This window comes from Oncorhynchus mykiss, unplaced genomic scaffold (assembly GCF_013265735.2).
Source record: "Oncorhynchus mykiss isolate Arlee unplaced genomic scaffold, USDA_OmykA_1.1 un_scaffold_858, whole genome shotgun sequence".
In the NCBI taxonomy this organism is placed as follows: domain Eukaryota; kingdom Metazoa; phylum Chordata; class Actinopteri; order Salmoniformes; family Salmonidae; genus Oncorhynchus; species Oncorhynchus mykiss.
In genome coordinates this window covers 5,001-18,347 of record NW_023494305.1, presented here as the reverse complement: position 1 = coordinate 18,347, position 13,347 = coordinate 5,001, and the positions used below count along the sequence as shown (strand labels likewise).

The following is a 13,347-nucleotide window of genomic DNA, read 5'->3' as shown; positions in this document are numbered from 1 at the left end:
GAGAAGGAAAGAAACATTCAAACTGAAAGAAAGGCGAAGCGCCCTTCAATGGGGTCCCCCGTTTCCCGCCATTTTACTTAAAAAAAAAAAAAAAAAAAAAAAAAAAAAAAAGAATTGGGGCCAGGATTGTGTGTGTCTCTCTCTCTCTCTCTCTCTCTCTCTCTCTCTCTCTCTCTCTCTCTCTCTCTCTCTCTCTCTCTCTCTCTCTCTCTCTCTCTCTGTGTCTGCGACCTTCTTTTTATCCACAGACAGCCCTCCAAAACTTGGAAGAGTGGGTTCCGGGAGCACCCGCGGGAACCCTGCCTAGAGTGCACAGAGTGTGTCTCGGGCCCCGACCTCTTGACTTCCATATGACTCTGGTTTCTCTTCATTACGCACAAGCCTTTCGCCTTTTACTAAAGACTTCCGTGGAGAGGAACACTTACGAGTTCCACGTATTTTTGGAGCGGCTTTGCTTCTTGCAGAGCCCGGTATCTTGTTTCAAGAGAAATTGACAGAGATGGGCCAGGATAGTGACTTACAGACGCATTAGCGACTTTTTCCAAAAAACACCTGCCTGTTTGTTGCCAGGGAAACAGTGGGTGGGTGGGTGGGTGGGTGGGTGGGTGGGGGTTGGAGGGAGAGAGGAGCTGGCTTTTGCCAACCCACCCGCTGGGGTCTGTCGAGACCCCCGGGGGTCCGGCGGTTTCAGGGTTCCATTTGTGGGTTATCGCTTCTCGGCCTTTTGGCTAAGATCAAGTGTAGTATCTGTTCTTATCAGTTTAATATCTGATACGTCCCCCATCGGGGGACTACATATTAAATGGATTTTTCGAACAGGGAGTCGGAAATGGGGCTTGCTCCGTCCGCTCCACGCATCGACCCGGTATTGCAGTACCTCCGGGAACGGTGCAACACTTTTCTCCCGTTGTCAAGGAAAAATGTAAATTCACAAAGCTATGTAAACAGCTGGCTGGCTGGCTAGCTAGCTAGCTAGCTAGCAGAAGAAGAGAAGGAAAGAAACATTCAAACTGAAAGAAAGGCGAAGCGCCCTTCAATGGGGTCCCCCGTTTCCCGCCATTTTACTTAAAAAAAAAAAAAAAAAAAAAAAAAAAAAAAAAGAATTGGGGCCAGGATTGTGTGTGTCTCTCTCTCTCTCTCTCTCTCTCTCTCTCTCTCTCTCTCTCTCTCTCTCTCTCTCTCTCTCTCTCTCTCTCTCTCTCTCTCTCTGTGTCTGCGACCTTCTTTTTATCCACAGACAGCCCTCCAAAACTTGGAAGAGTGGGTTCCGGGAGCACCCGCGGGAACCCTGCCTAGAGTGCACAGAGTGTGTCTCGGGCCCCGACCTCTTGACTTCCATATGACTCTGGTTTCTCTTCATTACGCACAAGCCTTTCGCCTTTTACTAAAGACTTCCGTGGAGAGGAACACTTACGAGTTCCACGTATTTTTGGAGCGGCTTTGCTTCTTGCAGAGCCCGGTATCTTGTTTCAAGAGAAATTGACAGAGATGGGCCAGGATAGTGACTTACAGACGCATTAGCGACTTTTTCCAAAAAACACCTGCCTGTTTGTTGCCAGGGAAACAGTGGGTGGGTGGGTGGGTGGGTGGGTGGGTGGGGGTTGGAGGGAGAGAGGAGCTGGCTTTTGCCAACCCACCCGCTGGGGTCTGTCGAGACCCCCGGGGGTCCGGCGGTTTCAGGGTTCCATTTGTGGGTTATCGCTTCTCGGCCTTTTGGCTAAGATCAAGTGTAGTATCTGTTCTTATCAGTTTAATATCTGATACGTCCCCCATCGGGGGACTACATATTAAATGGATTTTTCGAACAGGGAGTCGGAAATGGGGCTTGCTCCGTCCGCTCCACGCATCGACCCGGTATTGCAGTACCTCCGGGAACGGTGCAACACTTTTCTCCCGTTGTCAAGGAAAAATGTAAATTCACAAAGCTATGTAAACAGCTGGCTGGCTGGCTAGCTAGCTAGCTAGCTAGCAGAAGAAGAGAAGGAAAGAAACATTCAAACTGAAAGAAAGGCGAAGCGCCCTTCAATGGGGTCCCCCGTTTCCCGCCATTTTACTTAAAAAAAAAAAAAAAAAAAAAAAAAAAAAAAAAAGAATTGGGGCCAGGATTGTGTGTGTCTCTCTCTCTCTCTCTCTCTCTCTCTCTCTCTCTCTCTCTCTCTCTCTCTCTCTCTCTCTCTCTCTCTCTCTCTCTCTCTGTGTCTGCGACCTTCTTTTTATCCACAGACAGCCCTCCAAAACTTGGAAGAGTGGGTTCCGGGAGCACCCGCGGGAACCCTGCCTAGAGTGCACAGAGTGTGTCTCGGGCCCCGACCTCTTGACTTCCATATGACTCTGGTTTCTCTTCATTACGCACAAGCCTTTCGCCTTTTACTAAAGACTTCCGTGGAGAGGAACACTTACGAGTTCCACGTATTTTTGGAGCGGCTTTGCTTCTTGCAGAGCCCGGTATCTTGTTTCAAGAGAAATTGACAGAGATGGGCCAGGATAGTGACTTACAGACGCATTAGCGACTTTTTCCAAAAAAACACCTGCCTGTTTGTTGCCAGGGAAACAGTGGGTGGGTGGGTGGGTGGGTGGGTGGGTGGGGGTTGGAGGGAGAGAGGAGCTGGCTTTTGCCAACCCACCCGCTGGGGTCTGTCGAGACCCCCGGGGGTCCGGCGGTTTCAGGGTTCCATTTGTGGGTTATCGCTTCTCGGCCTTTTGGCTAAGATCAAGTGTAGTATCTGTTCTTATCAGTTTAATATCTGATACGTCCCCCATCGGGGGACTACATATTAAATGGATTTTTCGAACAGGGAGTCGGAAATGGGGCTTGCTCCGTCCGCTCCACGCATCGACCCGGTATTGCAGTACCTCCGGGAACGGTGCAACACTTTTCTCCCGTTGTCAAGGAAAAATGTAAATTCACAAAGCTATGTAAACAGCTGGCTGGCTGGCTAGCTAGCTAGCTAGCTAGCAGAAGAAGAGAAGGAAAGAAACATTCAAACTGAAAGAAAGGCGAAGCGCCCTTCAATGGGGTCCCCCGTTTCCCGCCATTTTACTTAAAAAAAAAAAAAAAAAAAAAAAAAAAAAAAAAGAATTGGGGCCAGGATTGTGTGTGTCTCTCTCTCTCTCTCTCTCTCTCTCTCTCTCTCTCTCTCTCTCTCTCTCTCTCTCTCTCTCTCTCTCTCTCTCTCTCTCTCTCTCTGTGTCTGCGACCTTCTTTTTATCCACAGACAGCCCTCCAAAACTTGGAAGAGTGGGTTCCGGGAGCACCCGCGGGAACCCTGCCTAGAGTGCACAGAGTGTGTCTCGGGCCCCGACCTCTTGACTTCCATATGACTCTGGTTTCTCTTCATTACGCACAAGCCTTTCGCCTTTTACTAAAGACTTCCGTGGAGAGGAACACTTACGAGTTCCACGTATTTTTGGAGCGGCTTTGCTTCTTGCAGAGCCCGGTATCTTGTTTCAAGAGAAATTGACAGAGATGGGCCAGGATAGTGACTTACAGACGCATTAGCGACTTTTTCCAAAAAACACCTGCCTGTTTGTTGCCAGGGAAACAGTGGGTGGGTGGGTGGGTGGGTGGGTGGGTGGGGGTTGGAGGGAGAGAGGAGCTGGCTTTTGCCAACCCACCCGCTGGGGTCTGTCGAGACCCCCGGGGGTCCGGCGGTTTCAGGGTTCCATTTGTGGGTTATCGCTTCTCGGCCTTTTGGCTAAGATCAAGTGTAGTATCTGTTCTTATCAGTTTAATATCTGATACGTCCCCCATCGGGGGACTACATATTAAATGGATTTTTCGAACAGGGAGTCGGAAATGGGGCTTGCTCCGTCCGCTCCACGCATCGACCCGGTATTGCAGTACCTCCGGGAACGGTGCAACACTTTTCTCCCGTTGTCAAGGAAAAATGTAAATTCACAAAGCTATGTAAACAGCTGGCTGGCTGGCTAGCTAGCTAGCTAGCTAGCAGAAGAAGAGAAGGAAAGAAACATTCAAACTGAAAGAAAGGCGAAGCGCCCTTCAATGGGGTCCCCCGTTTCCCGCCATTTTACTTAAAAAAAAAAAAAAAAAAAAAAAAAAAAAAAAAGAATTGGGGCCAGGATTGTGTGTGTCTCTCTCTCTCTCTCTCTCTCTCTCTCTCTCTCTCTCTCTCTCTCTCTCTCTCTCTCTCTCTCTCTCTCTCTCTCTCTCTGTGTCTGCGACCTTCTTTTTATCCACAGACAGCCCTCCAAAACTTGGAAGAGTGGGTTCCGGGAGCACCCGCGGGAACCCTGCCTAGAGTGCACAGAGTGTGTCTCGGGCCCCGACCTCTTGACTTCCATATGACTCTGGTTTCTCTTCATTACGCACAAGCCTTTCGCCTTTTACTAAAGACTTCCGTGGAGAGGAACACTTACGAGTTCCACGTATTTTTGGAGCGGCTTTGCTTCTTGCAGAGCCCGGTATCTTGTTTCAAGAGAAATTGACAGAGATGGGCCAGGATAGTGACTTACAGACGCATTAGCGACTTTTTCCAAAAAACACCTGCCTGTTTGTTGCCAGGGAAACAGTGGGTGGGTGGGTGGGTGGGTGGGTGGGTGGGGGTTGGAGGGAGAGAGGAGCTGGCTTTTGCCAACCCACCCGCTGGGGTCTGTCGAGACCCCCGGGGGTCCGGCGGTTTCAGGGTTCCATTTGTGGGTTATCGCTTCTCGGCCTTTTGGCTAAGATCAAGTGTAGTATCTGTTCTTATCAGTTTAATATCTGATACGTCCCCCATCGGGGGACTACATATTAAATGGATTTTTCGAACAGGGAGTCGGAAATGGGGCTTGCTCCGTCCGCTCCACGCATCGACCCGGTATTGCAGTACCTCCGGGAACGGTGCAACACTTTTCTCCCGTTGTCAAGGAAAAATGTAAATTCACAAAGCTATGTAAACAGCTGGCTGGCTGGCTAGCTAGCTAGCTAGCTAGCAGAAGAAGAGAAGGAAAGAAACATTCAAACTGAAAGAAAGGCGAAGCGCCCTTCAATGGGGTCCCCCGTTTCCCGCCATTTTACTTAAAAAAAAAAAAAAAAAAAAAAAAAAAAAAAAAAGAATTGGGGCCAGGATTGTGTGTGTCTCTCTCTCTCTCTCTCTCTCTCTCTCTCTCTCTCTCTCTCTCTCTCTCTCTCTCTCTCTCTCTCTCTCTCTCTCTCTCTCTCTGTGTCTGCGACCTTCTTTTTATCCACAGACAGCCCTCCAAAACTTGGAAGAGTGGGTTCCGGGAGCACCCGCGGGAACCCTGCCTAGAGTGCACAGAGTGTGTCTCGGGCCCCGACCTCTTGACTTCCATATGACTCTGGTTTCTCTTCATTACGCACAAGCCTTTCGCCTTTTACTAAAGACTTCCGTGGAGAGGAACACTTACGAGTTCCACGTATTTTTGGAGCGGCTTTGCTTCTTGCAGAGCCCGGTATCTTGTTTCAAGAGAAATTGACAGAGATGGGCCAGGATAGTGACTTACAGACGCATTAGCGACTTTTTCCAAAAAACACCTGCCTGTTTGTTGCCAGGGAAACAGTGGGTGGGTGGGTGGGTGGGTGGGTGGGTGGGGGTTGGAGGGAGAGAGGAGCTGGCTTTTGCCAACCCACCCGCTGGGGTCTGTCGAGACCCCCGGGGGTCCGGCGGTTTCAGGGTTCCATTTGTGGGTTATCGCTTCTCGGCCTTTTGGCTAAGATCAAGTGTAGTATCTGTTCTTATCAGTTTAATATCTGATACGTCCCCCATCGGGGGACTACATATTAAATGGATTTTTCGAACAGGGAGTCGGAAATGGGGCTTGCTCCGTCCGCTCCACGCATCGACCCGGTATTGCAGTACCTCCGGGAACGGTGCAACACTTTTCTCCCGTTGTCAAGGAAAAATGTAAATTCACAAAGCTATGTAAACAGCTGGCTGGCTGGCTAGCTAGCTAGCTAGCTAGCAGAAGAAGAGAAGGAAAGAAACATTCAAACTGAAAGAAAGGCGAAGCGCCCTTCAATGGGGTCCCCCGTTTCCCGCCATTTTACTTAAAAAAAAAAAAAAAAAAAAAAAAAAAAAAAAAAAAGAATTGGGGCCAGGATTGTGTGTGTCTCTCTCTCTCTCTCTCTCTCTCTCTCTCTCTCTCTCTCTCTCTCTCTCTCTCTCTCTCTCTCTCTCTCTCTCTCTCTCTCTGTGTCTGCGACCTTCTTTTTATCCACAGACAGCCCTCCAAAACTTGGAAGAGTGGGTTCCGGGAGCACCCGCGGGAACCCTGCCTAGAGTGCACAGAGTGTGTCTCGGGCCCCGACCTCTTGACTTCCATATGACTCTGGTTTCTCTTCATTACGCACAAGCCTTTCGCCTTTTACTAAAGACTTCCGTGGAGAGGAACACTTACGAGTTCCACGTATTTTTGGAGCGGCTTTGCTTCTTGCAGAGCCCGGTATCTTGTTTCAAGAGAAATTGACAGAGATGGGCCAGGATAGTGACTTACAGACGCATTAGCGACTTTTTCCAAAAAACACCTGCCTGTTTGTTGCCAGGGAAACAGTGGGTGGGTGGGTGGGTGGGTGGGTGGGTGGGGGTTGGAGGGAGAGAGGAGCTGGCTTTTGCCAACCCACCCGCTGGGGTCTGTCGAGACCCCCGGGGGTCCGGCGGTTTCAGGGTTCCATTTGTGGGTTATCGCTTCTCGGCCTTTTGGCTAAGATCAAGTGTAGTATCTGTTCTTATCAGTTTAATATCTGATACGTCCCCCATCGGGGGACTACATATTAAATGGATTTTTCGAACAGGGAGTCGGAAATGGGGCTTGCTCCGTCCGCTCCACGCATCGACCCGGTATTGCAGTACCTCCGGGAACGGTGCAACACTTTTCTCCCGTTGTCAAGGAAAAATGTAAATTCACAAAGCTATGTAAACAGCTGGCTGGCTGGCTAGCTAGCTAGCTAGCTAGCAGAAGAAGAGAAGGAAAGAAACATTCAAACTGAAAGAAAGGCGAAGCGCCCTTCAATGGGGTCCCCCGTTTCCCGCCATTTTACTTAAAAAAAAAAAAAAAAAAAAAAAAAAAAAAAAAAAGAATTGGGGCCAGGATTGTGTGTGTCTCTCTCTCTCTCTCTCTCTCTCTCTCTCTCTCTCTCTCTCTCTCTCTCTCTCTCTCTCTCTCTCTCTCTCTCTCTCTCTCTCTCTCTGTGTCTGCGACCTTCTTTTTATCCACAGACAGCCCTCCAAAACTTGGAAGAGTGGGTTCCGGGAGCACCCGCGGGAACCCTGCCTAGAGTGCACAGAGTGTGTCTCGGGCCCCGACCTCTTGACTTCCATATGACTCTGGTTTCTCTTCATTACGCACAAGCCTTTCGCCTTTTACTAAAGACTTCCGTGGAGAGGAACACTTACGAGTTCCACGTATTTTTGGAGCGGCTTTGCTTCTTGCAGAGCCCGGTATCTTGTTTCAAGAGAAATTGACAGAGATGGGCCAGGATAGTGACTTACAGACGCATTAGCGACTTTTTCCAAAAAACACCTGCCTGTTTGTTGCCAGGGAAACAGTGGGTGGGTGGGTGGGTGGGTGGGTGGGTGGGGGTTGGAGGGAGAGAGGAGCTGGCTTTTGCCAACCCACCCGCTGGGGTCTGTCGAGACCCCCGGGGGTCCGGCGGTTTCAGGGTTCCATTTGTGGGTTATCGCTTCTCGGCCTTTTGGCTAAGATCAAGTGTAGTATCTGTTCTTATCAGTTTAATATCTGATACGTCCCCCATCGGGGGACTACATATTAAATGGATTTTTCGAACAGGGAGTCGGAAATGGGGCTTGCTCCGTCCGCTCCACGCATCGACCCGGTATTGCAGTACCTCCGGGAACGGTGCAACACTTTTCTCCCGTTGTCAAGGAAAAATGTAAATTCACAAAGCTATGTAAACAGCTGGCTGGCTGGCTAGCTAGCTAGCTAGCTAGCAGAAGAAGAGAAGGAAAGAAACATTCAAACTGAAAGAAAGGCGAAGCGCCCTTCAATGGGGTCCCCCGTTTCCCGCCATTTTACTTAAAAAAAAAAAAAAAAAAAAAAAAAAAAAAAAAAAAAGAATTGGGGCCAGGATTGTGTGTGTCTCTCTCTCTCTCTCTCTCTCTCTCTCTCTCTCTCTCTCTCTCTCTCTCTCTCTCTCTCTCTCTCTCTCTCTCTCTCTCTCTGTGTCTGCGACCTTCTTTTTATCCACAGACAGCCCTCCAAAACTTGGAAGAGTGGGTTCCGGGAGCACCCGCGGGAACCCTGCCTAGAGTGCACAGAGTGTGTCTCGGGCCCCGACCTCTTGACTTCCATATGACTCTGGTTTCTCTTCATTACGCACAAGCCTTTCGCCTTTTACTAAAGACTTCCGTGGAGAGGAACACTTACGAGTTCCACGTATTTTTGGAGCGGCTTTGCTTCTTGCAGAGCCCGGTATCTTGTTTCAAGAGAAATTGACAGAGATGGGCCAGGATAGTGACTTACAGACGCATTAGCGACTTTTTCCAAAAAACACCTGCCTGTTTGTTGCCAGGGAAACAGTGGGTGGGTGGGTGGGTGGGTGGGTGGGTGGGGGTTGGAGGGAGAGAGGAGCTGGCTTTTGCCAACCCACCCGCTGGGGTCTGTCGAGACCCCCGGGGGTCCGGCGGTTTCAGGGTTCCATTTGTGGGTTATCGCTTCTCGGCCTTTTGGCTAAGATCAAGTGTAGTATCTGTTCTTATCAGTTTAATATCTGATACGTCCCCCATCGGGGGACTACATATTAAATGGATTTTTCGAACAGGGAGTCGGAAATGGGGCTTGCTCCGTCCGCTCCACGCATCGACCCGGTATTGCAGTACCTCCGGGAACGGTGCAACACTTTTCTCCCGTTGTCAAGGAAAAATGTAAATTCACAAAGCTATGTAAACAGCTGGCTGGCTGGCTAGCTAGCTAGCTAGCTAGCAGAAGAAGAGAAGGAAAGAAACATTCAAACTGAAAGAAAGGCGAAGCGCCCTTCAATGGGGTCCCCCGTTTCCCGCCATTTTACTTAAAAAAAAAAAAAAAAAAAAAAAAAAAAAAAAAAAGAATTGGGGCCAGGATTGTGTGTGTCTCTCTCTCTCTCTCTCTCTCTCTCTCTCTCTCTCTCTCTCTCTCTCTCTCTCTCTCTCTCTCTCTCTCTCTCTCTCTCTCTCTCTGTGTCTGCGACCTTCTTTTTATCCACAGACAGCCCTCCAAAACTTGGAAGAGTGGGTTCCGGGAGCACCCGCGGGAACCCTGCCTAGAGTGCACAGAGTGTGTCTCGGGCCCCGACCTCTTGACTTCCATATGACTCTGGTTTCTCTTCATTACGCACAAGCCTTTCGCCTTTTACTAAAGACTTCCGTGGAGAGGAACACTTACGAGTTCCACGTATTTTTGGAGCGGCTTTGCTTCTTGCAGAGCCCGGTATCTTGTTTCAAGAGAAATTGACAGAGATGGGCCAGGATAGTGACTTACAGACGCATTAGCGACTTTTTCCAAAAAACACCTGCCTGTTTGTTGCCAGGGAAACAGTGGGTGGGTGGGTGGGTGGGTGGGTGGGTGGGGGTTGGAGGGAGAGAGGAGCTGGCTTTTGCCAACCCACCCGCTGGGGTCTGTCGAGACCCCCGGGGGTCCGGCGGTTTCAGGGTTCCATTTGTGGGTTATCGCTTCTCGGCCTTTTGGCTAAGATCAAGTGTAGTATCTGTTCTTATCAGTTTAATATCTGATACGTCCCCCATCGGGGGACTACATATTAAATGGATTTTTCGAACAGGGAGTCGGAAATGGGGCTTGCTCCGTCCGCTCCACGCATCGACCCGGTATTGCAGTACCTCCGGGAACGGTGCAACACTTTTCTCCCGTTGTCAAGGAAAAATGTAAATTCACAAAGCTATGTAAACAGCTGGCTGGCTGGCTAGCTAGCTAGCTAGCTAGCAGAAGAAGAGAAGGAAAGAAACATTCAAACTGAAAGAAAGGCGAAGCGCCCTTCAATGGGGTCCCCCGTTTCCCGCCATTTTACTTAAAAAAAAAAAAAAAAAAAAAAAAAAAAAAAAAAAGAATTGGGGCCAGGATTGTGTGTGTCTCTCTCTCTCTCTCTCTCTCTCTCTCTCTCTCTCTCTCTCTCTCTCTCTCTCTCTCTCTCTCTCTCTCTCTCTCTCTCTCTGTGTCTGCGACCTTCTTTTTATCCACAGACAGCCCTCCAAAACTTGGAAGAGTGGGTTCCGGGAGCACCCGCGGGAACCCTGCCTAGAGTGCACAGAGTGTGTCTCGGGCCCCGACCTCTTGACTTCCATATGACTCTGGTTTCTCTTCATTACGCACAAGCCTTTCGCCTTTTACTAAAGACTTCCGTGGAGAGGAACACTTACGAGTTCCACGTATTTTTGGAGCGGCTTTGCTTCTTGCAGAGCCCGGTATCTTGTTTCAAGAGAAATTGACAGAGATGGGCCAGGATAGTGACTTACAGACGCATTAGCGACTTTTTCCAAAAAACACCTGCCTGTTTGTTGCCAGGGAAACAGTGGGTGGGTGGGTGGGTGGGTGGGTGGGTGGGGGTTGGAGGGAGAGAGGAGCTGGCTTTTGCCAACCCACCCGCTGGGGTCTGTCGAGACCCCCGGGGGTCCGGCGGTTTCAGGGTTCCATTTGTGGGTTATCGCTTCTCGGCCTTTTGGCTAAGATCAAGTGTAGTATCTGTTCTTATCAGTTTAATATCTGATACGTCCCCCATCGGGGGACTACATATTAAATGGATTTTTCGAACAGGGAGTCGGAAATGGGGCTTGCTCCGTCCGCTCCACGCATCGACCCGGTATTGCAGTACCTCCGGGAACGGTGCAAACACTTTTCTCCCGTTGTCAAGGAAAAATGTAAATTCACAAAGCTATGTAAACAGCTGGCTGGCTGGCTAGCTAGCTAGCTAGCTAGCAGAAGAAGAGAAGGAAAGAAACATTCAAACTGAAAGAAAGGCGAAGCGCCCTTCAATGGGGTCCCCCGTTTCCCGCCATTTTACTTAAAAAAAAAAAAAAAAAAAAAAAAAAAAAAAAAGAATTGGGGCCAGGATTGTGTGTGTCTCTCTCTCTCTCTCTCTCTCTCTCTCTCTCTCTCTCTCTCTCTCTCTCTCTCTCTCTCTCTCTCTCTCTCTCTCTCTCTCTCTCTCTCTCTCTGTGTCTGCGACCTTCTTTTTATCCACAGACAGCCCTCCAAAACTTGGAAGAGTGGGTTCCGGGAGCACCCGCGGGAACCCTGCCTAGAGTGCACAGAGTGTGTCTCGGGCCCCGACCTCTTGACTTCCATATGACTCTGGTTTCTCTTCATTACGCACAAGCCTTTCGCCTTTTACTAAAGACTTCCGTGGAGAGGAACACTTACGAGTTCCACGTATTTTTGGAGCGGCTTTGCTTCTTGCAGAGCCCGGTATCTTGTTTCAAGAGAAATTGACAGAGATGGGCCAGGATAGTGACTTACAGACGCATTAGCGACTTTTTCCAAAAAACACCTGCCTGTTTGTTGCCAGGGAAACAGTGGGTGGGTGGGTGGGTGGGTGGGTGGGTGGGGGTTGGAGGGAGAGAGGAGCTGGCTTTTGCCAACCCACCCGCTGGGGTCTGTCGAGACCCCCGGGGGTCCGGCGGTTTCAGGGTTCCATTTGTGGGTTATCGCTTCTCGGCCTTTTGGCTAAGATCAAGTGTAGTATCTGTTCTTATCAGTTTAATATCTGATACGTCCCCCATCGGGGGACTACATATTAAATGGATTTTTCGAACAGGGAGTCGGAAATGGGGCTTGCTCCGTCCGCTCCACGCATCGACCCGGTATTGCAGTACCTCCGGGAACGGTGCAACACTTTTCTCCCGTTGTCAAGGAAAAATGTAAATTCACAAAGCTATGTAAACAGCTGGCTGGCTGGCTAGCTAGCTAGCTAGCTAGCAGAAGAAGAGAAGGAAAGAAACATTCAAACTGAAAGAAAGGCGAAGCGCCCTTCAATGGGGTCCCCCGTTTCCCGCCATTTTACTTAAAAAAAAAAAAAAAAAAAAAAAAAAAAAAAAAAAAGAATTGGGGCCAGGATTGTGTGTGTCTCTCTCTCTCTCTCTCTCTCTCTCTCTCTCTCTCTCTCTCTCTCTCTCTCTCTCTCTCTCTCTCTCTCTCTCTCTCTCTCTCTGTGTCTGCGACCTTCTTTTTATCCACAGACAGCCCTCCAAAACTTGGAAGAGTGGGTTCCGGGAGCACCCGCGGGAACCCTGCCTAGAGTGCACAGAGTGTGTCTCGGGCCCCGACCTCTTGACTTCCATATGACTCTGGTTTCTCTTCATTACGCACAAGCCTTTCGCCTTTTACTAAAGACTTCCGTGGAGAGGAACACTTACGAGTTCCACGTATTTTTGGAGCGGCTTTGCTTCTTGCAGAGCCCGGTATCTTGTTTCAAGAGAAATTGACAGAGATGGGCCAGGATAGTGACTTACAGACGCATTAGCGACTTTTTCCAAAAAACACCTGCCTGTTTGTTGCCAGGGAAACAGTGGGTGGGTGGGTGGGTGGGTGGGTGGGTGGGGGTTGGAGGGAGAGAGGAGCTGGCTTTTGCCAACCCACCCGCTGGGGTCTGTCGAGACCCCCGGGGGTCCGGCGGTTTCAGGGTTCCATTTGTGGGTTATCGCTTCTCGGCCTTTTGGCTAAGATCAAGTGTAGTATCTGTTCTTATCAGTTTAATATCTGATACGTCCCCCATCGGGGGACTACATATTAAATGGATTTTTCGAACAGGGAGTCGGAAATGGGGCTTGCTCCGTCCGCTCCACGCATCGACCCGGTATTGCAGTACCTCCGGGAACGGTGCAACACTTTTCTCCCGTTGTCAAGGAAAAATGTAAATTCACAAAGCTATGTAAACAGCTGGCTGGCTGGCTAGCTAGCTAGCTAGCTAGCAGAAGAAGAGAAGGAAAGAAACATTCAAACTGAAAGAAAGGCGAAGCGCCCTTCAATGGGGTCCCCCGTTTCCCGCCATTTTACTTAAAAAAAAAAAAAAAAAAAAAAAAAAAAAAAAAGAATTGGGGCCAGGATTGTGTGTGTCTCTCTCTCTCTCTCTCTCTCTCTCTCTCTCTCTCTCTCTCTCTCTCTCTCTCTCTCTCTCTCTCTCTCTCTCTCTCTCTCTCTCTGTGTCTGCGACCTTCTTTTTATCCACAGACAGCCCTCCAAAACTTGGAAGAGTGGGTTCCGGGAGCACCCGCGGGAACCCTGCCTAGAGTGCACAGAGTGTGTCTCGGGCCCCGACCTCTTGACTTCCATATGACTCTGGTTTCTCTTCATTACGCACAAGCCTTTCGCCTTTTACTAAAGACTTCCGTGGAGAGGAACACTTACGAGTTCCACGTATTTTTGGAGCGGCTTTGCTTCTTGCAG

The 13,347-nt window shown here is 49.6% G+C and overlaps 27 non-coding genes across 27 annotated transcripts in view; all 27 read left to right on the top strand.

Annotated features, from left to right (window-relative positions):
* Window positions 1–351: 351 nt before the first annotated feature.
* On the top strand, window positions 352–468 carry LOC118963354. Its single transcript, XR_005050530.1, has one exon. It is a non-coding gene; the product is annotated as a U5 spliceosomal RNA (small nuclear RNA).
* A 240-nt stretch (window positions 469–708) lies between these two features.
* On the top strand, window positions 709–899 carry LOC118963390. The gene has a single exon (XR_005050566.1). It is a non-coding gene; the product is annotated as a U2 spliceosomal RNA (small nuclear RNA).
* A 441-nt stretch (window positions 900–1,340) lies between these two features.
* Window positions 1,341–1,457, top strand: LOC118963353. The gene has a single exon (XR_005050529.1). It is a non-coding gene; the product is annotated as a U5 spliceosomal RNA (small nuclear RNA).
* A 240-nt stretch (window positions 1,458–1,697) lies between these two features.
* Window positions 1,698–1,888, top strand: LOC118963388. Its single transcript, XR_005050564.1, has one exon. It is a non-coding gene; the product is annotated as a U2 spliceosomal RNA (small nuclear RNA).
* Window positions 1,889–2,326: 438 nt separating this feature from the next.
* Window positions 2,327–2,443, top strand: LOC118963352. The gene has a single exon (XR_005050528.1). It is a non-coding gene; the product is annotated as a U5 spliceosomal RNA (small nuclear RNA).
* A 241-nt stretch (window positions 2,444–2,684) lies between these two features.
* On the top strand, window positions 2,685–2,875 carry LOC118963387. The gene has a single exon (XR_005050563.1). It is a non-coding gene; the product is annotated as a U2 spliceosomal RNA (small nuclear RNA).
* A 443-nt stretch (window positions 2,876–3,318) lies between these two features.
* Window positions 3,319–3,435, top strand: LOC118963351. The gene has a single exon (XR_005050527.1). It is a non-coding gene; the product is annotated as a U5 spliceosomal RNA (small nuclear RNA).
* A 240-nt stretch (window positions 3,436–3,675) lies between these two features.
* LOC118963386 lies at window positions 3,676–3,866 on the top strand. Its single transcript, XR_005050562.1, has one exon. It is a non-coding gene; the product is annotated as a U2 spliceosomal RNA (small nuclear RNA).
* A 437-nt stretch (window positions 3,867–4,303) lies between these two features.
* Window positions 4,304–4,420, top strand: LOC118963350. The gene has a single exon (XR_005050526.1). It is a non-coding gene; the product is annotated as a U5 spliceosomal RNA (small nuclear RNA).
* A 240-nt stretch (window positions 4,421–4,660) lies between these two features.
* LOC118963385 lies at window positions 4,661–4,851 on the top strand. Its single transcript, XR_005050561.1, has one exon. It is a non-coding gene; the product is annotated as a U2 spliceosomal RNA (small nuclear RNA).
* A 442-nt stretch (window positions 4,852–5,293) lies between these two features.
* Window positions 5,294–5,410, top strand: LOC118963349. Its single transcript, XR_005050525.1, has one exon. It is a non-coding gene; the product is annotated as a U5 spliceosomal RNA (small nuclear RNA).
* Window positions 5,411–5,650: 240 nt separating this feature from the next.
* LOC118963384 lies at window positions 5,651–5,841 on the top strand. The gene has a single exon (XR_005050560.1). It is a non-coding gene; the product is annotated as a U2 spliceosomal RNA (small nuclear RNA).
* A 442-nt stretch (window positions 5,842–6,283) lies between these two features.
* Window positions 6,284–6,400, top strand: LOC118963348. Its single transcript, XR_005050524.1, has one exon. It is a non-coding gene; the product is annotated as a U5 spliceosomal RNA (small nuclear RNA).
* A 240-nt stretch (window positions 6,401–6,640) lies between these two features.
* LOC118963383 lies at window positions 6,641–6,831 on the top strand. Its single transcript, XR_005050559.1, has one exon. It is a non-coding gene; the product is annotated as a U2 spliceosomal RNA (small nuclear RNA).
* A 447-nt stretch (window positions 6,832–7,278) lies between these two features.
* LOC118963347 lies at window positions 7,279–7,395 on the top strand. Its single transcript, XR_005050523.1, has one exon. It is a non-coding gene; the product is annotated as a U5 spliceosomal RNA (small nuclear RNA).
* Window positions 7,396–7,635: 240 nt separating this feature from the next.
* On the top strand, window positions 7,636–7,826 carry LOC118963379. Its single transcript, XR_005050555.1, has one exon. It is a non-coding gene; the product is annotated as a U2 spliceosomal RNA (small nuclear RNA).
* Window positions 7,827–8,269: 443 nt separating this feature from the next.
* LOC118963345 lies at window positions 8,270–8,386 on the top strand. Its single transcript, XR_005050521.1, has one exon. It is a non-coding gene; the product is annotated as a U5 spliceosomal RNA (small nuclear RNA).
* A 240-nt stretch (window positions 8,387–8,626) lies between these two features.
* LOC118963368 lies at window positions 8,627–8,817 on the top strand. The gene has a single exon (XR_005050544.1). It is a non-coding gene; the product is annotated as a U2 spliceosomal RNA (small nuclear RNA).
* A 445-nt stretch (window positions 8,818–9,262) lies between these two features.
* On the top strand, window positions 9,263–9,379 carry LOC118963344. Its single transcript, XR_005050520.1, has one exon. It is a non-coding gene; the product is annotated as a U5 spliceosomal RNA (small nuclear RNA).
* Window positions 9,380–9,619: 240 nt separating this feature from the next.
* Window positions 9,620–9,810, top strand: LOC118963357. Its single transcript, XR_005050533.1, has one exon. It is a non-coding gene; the product is annotated as a U2 spliceosomal RNA (small nuclear RNA).
* Window positions 9,811–10,251: 441 nt separating this feature from the next.
* LOC118963343 lies at window positions 10,252–10,368 on the top strand. The gene has a single exon (XR_005050519.1). It is a non-coding gene; the product is annotated as a U5 spliceosomal RNA (small nuclear RNA).
* A 240-nt stretch (window positions 10,369–10,608) lies between these two features.
* LOC118963419 lies at window positions 10,609–10,799 on the top strand. The gene has a single exon (XR_005050595.1). It is a non-coding gene; the product is annotated as a U2 spliceosomal RNA (small nuclear RNA).
* A 452-nt stretch (window positions 10,800–11,251) lies between these two features.
* Window positions 11,252–11,368, top strand: LOC118963342. The gene has a single exon (XR_005050518.1). It is a non-coding gene; the product is annotated as a U5 spliceosomal RNA (small nuclear RNA).
* A 240-nt stretch (window positions 11,369–11,608) lies between these two features.
* On the top strand, window positions 11,609–11,799 carry LOC118963346. Its single transcript, XR_005050522.1, has one exon. It is a non-coding gene; the product is annotated as a U2 spliceosomal RNA (small nuclear RNA).
* A 444-nt stretch (window positions 11,800–12,243) lies between these two features.
* On the top strand, window positions 12,244–12,360 carry LOC118963341. Its single transcript, XR_005050517.1, has one exon. It is a non-coding gene; the product is annotated as a U5 spliceosomal RNA (small nuclear RNA).
* Window positions 12,361–12,600: 240 nt separating this feature from the next.
* Window positions 12,601–12,791, top strand: LOC118963422. Its single transcript, XR_005050598.1, has one exon. It is a non-coding gene; the product is annotated as a U2 spliceosomal RNA (small nuclear RNA).
* Window positions 12,792–13,234: 443 nt separating this feature from the next.
* LOC118963427 overlaps window positions 13,235–13,347 on the top strand; it is a 117-nt gene continuing 4 nt past the window's right edge. The window contains exon 1 of the small nuclear RNA XR_005050603.1: window positions 13,235–13,347. This exon is cut by the window's right edge and continues 4 nt beyond it. This is a non-coding gene — a small nuclear RNA (U5 spliceosomal RNA).